Source organism: Esox lucius, chromosome 1 (assembly GCF_011004845.1).
Source record: "Esox lucius isolate fEsoLuc1 chromosome 1, fEsoLuc1.pri, whole genome shotgun sequence".
Taxonomy (NCBI): Eukaryota; Metazoa; Chordata; class Actinopteri; order Esociformes; family Esocidae; genus Esox; species Esox lucius.
In genome coordinates this window covers 16,929,908-16,936,499 of record NC_047569.1, presented here as the reverse complement: position 1 = coordinate 16,936,499, position 6,592 = coordinate 16,929,908, and positions in this window count along the sequence as shown.

Here is a 6,592-nt window from a genome sequence, read left to right as displayed (position 1 = left end):
GATTTAAATAAAATTTGCATCAGGTGTCAATGTGTAGGATGGTATCTGTGTTGCCATTTTGACGATGAAACCCAGGATGCAGCTGTTGTGCACCAATAAGCAGGCCCACCCGTTTCGTAAAATGAGTTATTTGCTCAGATTTAAAACATTTAAACATACCTGAGAGAACAGGTCATTAATATGTAATAGTTGATAAGTGTTATTTTATTAGTTATCTTAATATGATCTACTGAAGGTGTCTACATGTGTGTTGCGTAGTGTGAGGCCTTATGTGCGCATGCTTGTGCGGGGGTCGAAATATTTGATCGTTTTTGGGGGTCGCAAGTGTAAAAGTTTAAGAACCCCTGTTCTAAGGCAACGCGTAGATGCCTTGCACGGAGGGAAGATGGCAGCCGACGATATGCTCCACTGACTTCACCACCCTCTGGAAGGACTTGTGATCAGCAGCAGACCAGCTGCTGTACCAGGCAGTAATGCAGCTTGAGAGGATCCTCTCAACGGTGCACCTGTAAGAGTTGGTAAGAGTCTTTTCAGACATGCCAAACCTCTTGAGTCTCTTCAGGAAGTATAGGCGCCTTTGGGCAGTTTCCACCGCTGAGTCTGCTTGCCTGGACCAAGTAAGGTAATCTTTGATGATCACACAGAGGAATGTGAAGTCTCCACTAGACGCTCCACTTCAGCTCCATCGATGTGTATGGGGGCGTGATCCCTAGCCGCTTCCTGAAGTCCACGATCATTTCCTTGGTCTTGCAGACATTGAGAGAGCTTGTTGTCCTGGCACCATGTAGCCAAGTTCCCTGCCTCCTCTCTGTAAGCGGTCTCATCGTTGTTGGAGATGTATTCCAGGATTGTGGTGTCGTCCGCAAACTTAAGAATGAAGTTGGAGCTGTGTCTGGCCACACAGTCATGCCTGAGCAGGGAGTATACAGAGGGAGGACTAAGTATGCAGCCCTGAGAGGAGGTTAGATTGCCTATTCTCACCACTGGGGTCTGCTTGTTAGGAAGTCCAAGATCCAATTGCAAAGGGATGTGTTAAGTCCTAGGGTCCTGAGCTTAGGAACAGGCTTAGTGGGCACAATAGTGTTAAATGCTGAGCTGTAGTCTACGAACCGCATTCTCACGTGTTACCCTTTTCCAGGTGGGAGAGGGCAGTGTGTGCCATCAAGGCGATGGCATTGTCCGTATATCTATTGGGCCTTTTGCAAATTGAAAGGTGTCCAAGGTCTCAGGAAGGGTGGAGCAGGTGTGGGTTCTGACTAGTTGTTCAAATCACTTCATGATGATGGAGGTCAGTGTTACAGGGCGGTAGTCATTCAGACACATGATGAATGGTTCCTTTGGTACGGGGACAATGGTGGTCTGTTTGAAGCAGGTGGAGACTGCAGACTGATTCAGGGAGAGGTTGAATATAGAGGTGAATATCTCCGCCAGCTGATTGGCGCACCACCTGAGGACACAGCCTGGTATGTCATCTGGCCCTGGTGACTTCCAAGGGTTCACTCTTTTAAAAGCTCTTCTCACGTAAGCTGTGGCTAGAGACAGAGTGCAGTCGTCCTGGTCCTCAACAAGCCTCACAGAAAGAATGGTGTTGGTTGAATCAAACCATGCATAGGTGTTGAGCTTGTCGTGGAGAGAGGCGGTACACAGGGCATCATTGCTATTTCTCCGTTTTTAGTCTGTGATTAGGGATGACACAGTTACTGGTTTCACAATCAACCACTGTAAAATTCCAGAAGGTTAGTATTAAGGTTTCCAATTTAAATTATCACGGTTTATTACTGTGTTTTGAAAACCTCACAGGAAATACTGTCCAGCATCAACCTAATTTAGCAACAGTCTGACACAGGTGCAGTATGCAATGTGGGTTTTGTTTTGTGTGACAACATGACGGATGACTGACAGGGCTCGGGAGATTTTTCAGCCTTCTAAGAGGACCAAAATCTGAAGTGTGGTCGTATTTTGGGTTTTACAAGAGTGCTGAGGGAAAATTAATCAAAGATGGTCACCCTGTCTGTAGAACATGCAAAACAAATTGCTTAAAAAAACATAACATCTCGAGTCATTGTTACCACCACCCATTACTTTATAGCAAATGCAAGGTAAGTTCAACTGGACAAAGTAAATATGCTCACATTTGTACATTGTAATCTCAGTTGAACAAAGATGCATACATACAGGATGTTAGGCCAGAAGCACCTTTTTGAAGGAGAGAACGGACGTACAATTAGTGCTGTTCACAAACACTTGATATGTTTACATATTTTGTATTGTTGTTTTAATGTCATCACCTGCACATTGGAGTTGTTTAAATATTATTGTATTGTTCTTACATGCACATTGATTTACTTGTGTTTAAACCTGCATTAGGGAAACATTTACCTCTCATGGCCACATGGTGCCATCTTTAATGTTAATGTTATTATTTATGTTTATGCACACAAAATGCGTAGTGCAGCTAATTGTCTTTTCTTTGTTGATTTTCAATATAAAATGATTTCAATGGGTGTATCAGTACCGCAATAATACTGATAACTTTGATTATTTTGGTCACTTTACCGTGATATGAAGTTTTCATACCGTTTCATCTCTATTTGTGATGTGTCGCAGTCCACACCACATGTATCTGGGTTCAGAGCTGTGGTAGTTAGACTCCAACTTATCCCTGTTGTATCTTTTTGCATCTCTGATGGCTTTTTGTAGGTCATATCTGGACCTCCTCAAACTTAAAGGAGCTTGGCAGCATCTTTGCCACGATGCACTTTGAAAGATGGCTTGAGGTTATGAAGTGTGGCATTGTAAAGTGTGTGCCAGCTGATGGAGTGAGAGATGGGGAGGGTGTGTCCACCTGACTCAGGATAGACACATTCCATGTCCCTCCTCCTAGTGGACAATTCCTAAAATCAGTAAAATGGCTACTAAGTTGGTTGGGTTAGTATTTAAATGAACATTTTCAGTTTACTGTTCCAGCTGTCTAGTCTATGGACTTAGTTGGGAAAATAGAAATTGTCAAAATAGCTATTATATAAACTTGTAAGCTATAATGCATTTGAGTTTATTAACATAACTTATGGACTTTTAATTTGTAAATTGCACAATTAACTGAATTTAACACTTTCAACAGTCTCTTGAGAGGTTTGTTTTAATTGTTGCCAGACAGCAATGTCCTGCAGGGCATTTTTAGATCACTTTCCTGTTAGAATGACTGTTCACAGTTCAAGTAATCATTCTCAGGTTTTAGTCTTTAAGGCCCAGGTGTCAGTCACCTCCACCTTGGTATGGCAATGTATATTAAGATAACGCCGCAAAATATCTGAAATAACAAACTTGTCAAGGTTTTGTACTTTGTTGGATTCTACTTTAATTGTAATAAACAACATTGACTTTATCTGCAACGTCTTGTGTGTTATTACAGCCGTAAGAGCAATATTTTCATGAGCTTGCTAGTTTTTTTGCAGCATTTAAGGTCGATGTGACAGTCTGCATATGGCCCACTTCTGGAAAAGGGACCTAGATGGGAACTCAGCCATTCATTTGTACAATATGTGGGCCAGACCAGGGCCTGCACTTAATGTTTGAGCTAGATGGCCCAGGTTTGGGTTACACCTCTTAGAACAGGGGTGTCCAAACTATTCCACGGAGGACCGTGTGTCTGCAGGTTTTTGCTATCTCCTTGTACTTGATTGAGTAATTAGGTTACTAATTGGTTAGTTTCTACCCTCACCTGGTTGTGTAGGTGTGAACTGGGAACCAATTTATAGGAAAAACCAAAAGCCTGCAGACACACAGCCCTCCGTGGAATGGTTTGGACACCCCTGTCTTAGAATGAGTAATTTACAGTGTGTGTAAGCGGCCACTCGGAGCTGTGGCTGTAAGGTCTCTGGTGCCTGTCGAGGCGGCAATCCCTGAACCCGGTGGTGGACACCGGAAGTAAGGGATGCCGTCAAGCTGAAGAAGGAGTCCTATCAGGCCTGGTTGGCTTGTGGGACTCCTGAGGCAGCTGACGGGTACCGACAGGCCAAGCGGACTGCAGCCCGGGTGGTTGTGGAGGCAAAAACTCGGGCCTGGGAGGAGTTTGGTGAGGCCATGGAGAAGGACTATCGGCTGGCCTCGAAGAGATTCTGGCAAACCGTCCGGCGCCTCAGGAGAGGGAAACACTGCCCTACCAACGCTGTTTACAGTATAGGTGGGCAGCTGTTGACCTCAACTGGGGATGTCGTCGGGCGGTGGAAGGAGTACTTCGAGGATCTCCTCAATCCCGCTGTCACTTCTTCCATTGAGGAAGCAGAGGATGAGGACTCAGAGGTGGACTCGTCCATCACCCGGGCTGAAGTCACTGAGGTGGTCAAGAAACTCCCCGGTGGCAAGGCACCGGGGGTGGATGAGATCCGCCCTGAGTACCTCAAGTCTCTGGATGTTGTGGGGCTGTCTTGGTTGACACGCCTGTGCAACAACGCGTGGCGGTCGGGGACAGTGCCTCTGGGATGGCAGACCGGGGTGGTGGTCCCTCTTTTTAAAAAGGGGGACCGGAGGGTGTGTTCCAACTATAGGGGGATCACACTTCTCAGCCTCCCCGGGAAAGTCTATGCCAGGGTACTGGAGAGGAGAATACGGCCGATAGTAGAACCTCGGATTCAGGAGGAACAGTGTGGTTTTTGTCCGGGCCGTGGAACACTGGACCAGCTCTATACCCTCTATACCCTTGGAGGGTTCATGGGAGTTTGCCCAATCAGTCCACATGTGTTTTGTGGATTTGGAGAAGGCATTCGACTGTGTCCCTCGCGGCGTCCTGTGGAGGGTGCTTCGGGAATATGGGGTCCTGGGTCCTTTGCTAAGGGCTGTCAGGTCCCTATACGACCGAAGTAGGAGCTTGGTCCGCATTGCCGGCAGTAAGTCAGACTTGTTCCCAGTGCATGTTGGACTCCGGCAGGGCTGCCCTTTGTCACCGGTTCTGTTCATAATTTTTATGGACAGAATTTCTAGGCGCAGCCAGGGGCTGGAGGGTGTCAGGTTTGGGGACCACATGATTTCGTCTTTGCTCTTTGCGGATGATGTTGTCGTGTTGGCCCCTTCAAACCAGGACCTTCCTGGCATGCGCTGGGACGGTTTGCAGCCGAGTGTGAAGCGGTGGGGAAGAGAATCAGTACCTCCAAATCCGAGGCCATGGTCCTCAGTCGGAAAAGGGTGGCTTGCCCACTTCAGGTTGGTGAAGAGTGCTTGCCTCAAGTGGAGGAGTTTAAGTATCTAGGGGTCTTGTTCACGAGTGAGGGAAGGATGGAACGGGAGATTGACAGACGGATCGGTGCAACTTCTGCAGTAATGCGGTCGATGTATCGGTCTGTCGTGGTGAAGATTTACCGGTCAATCTACATTCCTACTCTCACCTATGGTCATGAGCTTTGGGTCATGACCAAAAGGACAAGATCCCGGATACAGGCGGCCGAAATGAGCTTTCTCCACAGGGTGGCTGGGCGATCCCTTAGAGATAGGGTGAGAAGCTCGGTCACCCGGGAGGAGCTCGGAGTAGAGCCGCTGCTCCTCCACATCGAGAGGGGTCAGCTGAGGTGGCTTGGGCATCTGTTTCGGATGCCTCCGGAACGCCTTCCTGGGAAGGTGTTCCGGTCCCGTCCCACCGGGAGGAGACCCCGGGGAAGACCTAGGACACGCTGGAGGGACTATGTCTCCCGGCTGGCCTGGGAACGCCTCGGTGTCCCCCCGGAAGAGCTGGAGGAAGTGTCTGGGGAGAGGGAAGTCTGAGCATCTCTGCTTAGACTGCTGCCCCCACGACCCGGCCCCGGATGAAGTGGAAGAAGATGAATGAATGAATGGACCAGTTCTGTGCCAGGACCTTTAATTGTTATGACAGTGCAGTATGTGCAGCAGAGTTGGGCCGGGGACCTGGGCGTATAGTGGGCCAGCAAAACAGAAGGTATGTGGACCCCTTATGGGCCAGAATCATGCTTTGCTATCTGGATCTGAGCTCTGGCCCATTCAACAAAAGGAAAATGTATTTTGCAACGTGAGCAAAGAAGTCATTCAGCCCTTAAAGGTTTAAAATACACACACAGTAACATTTTGACGACTGTTGTAACATTTCCATTTCAAGCGATTATGTTTTATTGTTTTTCGTAAACAAAAAGGCTGCAACATACATGTTTACAGCTAATGTGCATACCATGTAGATCACATTGTAAATGTTACTAGTTCTTATTGGGTTGGAATGTCTGAATTGTTACTAGTAACTAAAGAATAAGTACTAGTATCAAAACATTGACTTGTAAAACTGAAATAGATTCTGTTAACTATTGTAATAACTTCTAGTAACTAATGAATAAGTACTAGTGTCTAATGAATAGTTACTTGTAAAACTGGAATGGATACTAGTAACTATTGGAATAGTTGCTAGTAACTAAATAATATGTAGGCCTACTAGTCACTTTAACATAGTTAATAGTAAGTTTTTTGGATTAAATGTTAAAATGGCTTGCCATATGCAAACTGCTCACTTGTCAGTAAATAACTTTCGGCATAATGCAATGCATTTGGTGGAAATGGATCTTCACCCGTTTGAACCATTTCCAAGGTAAATCCAACG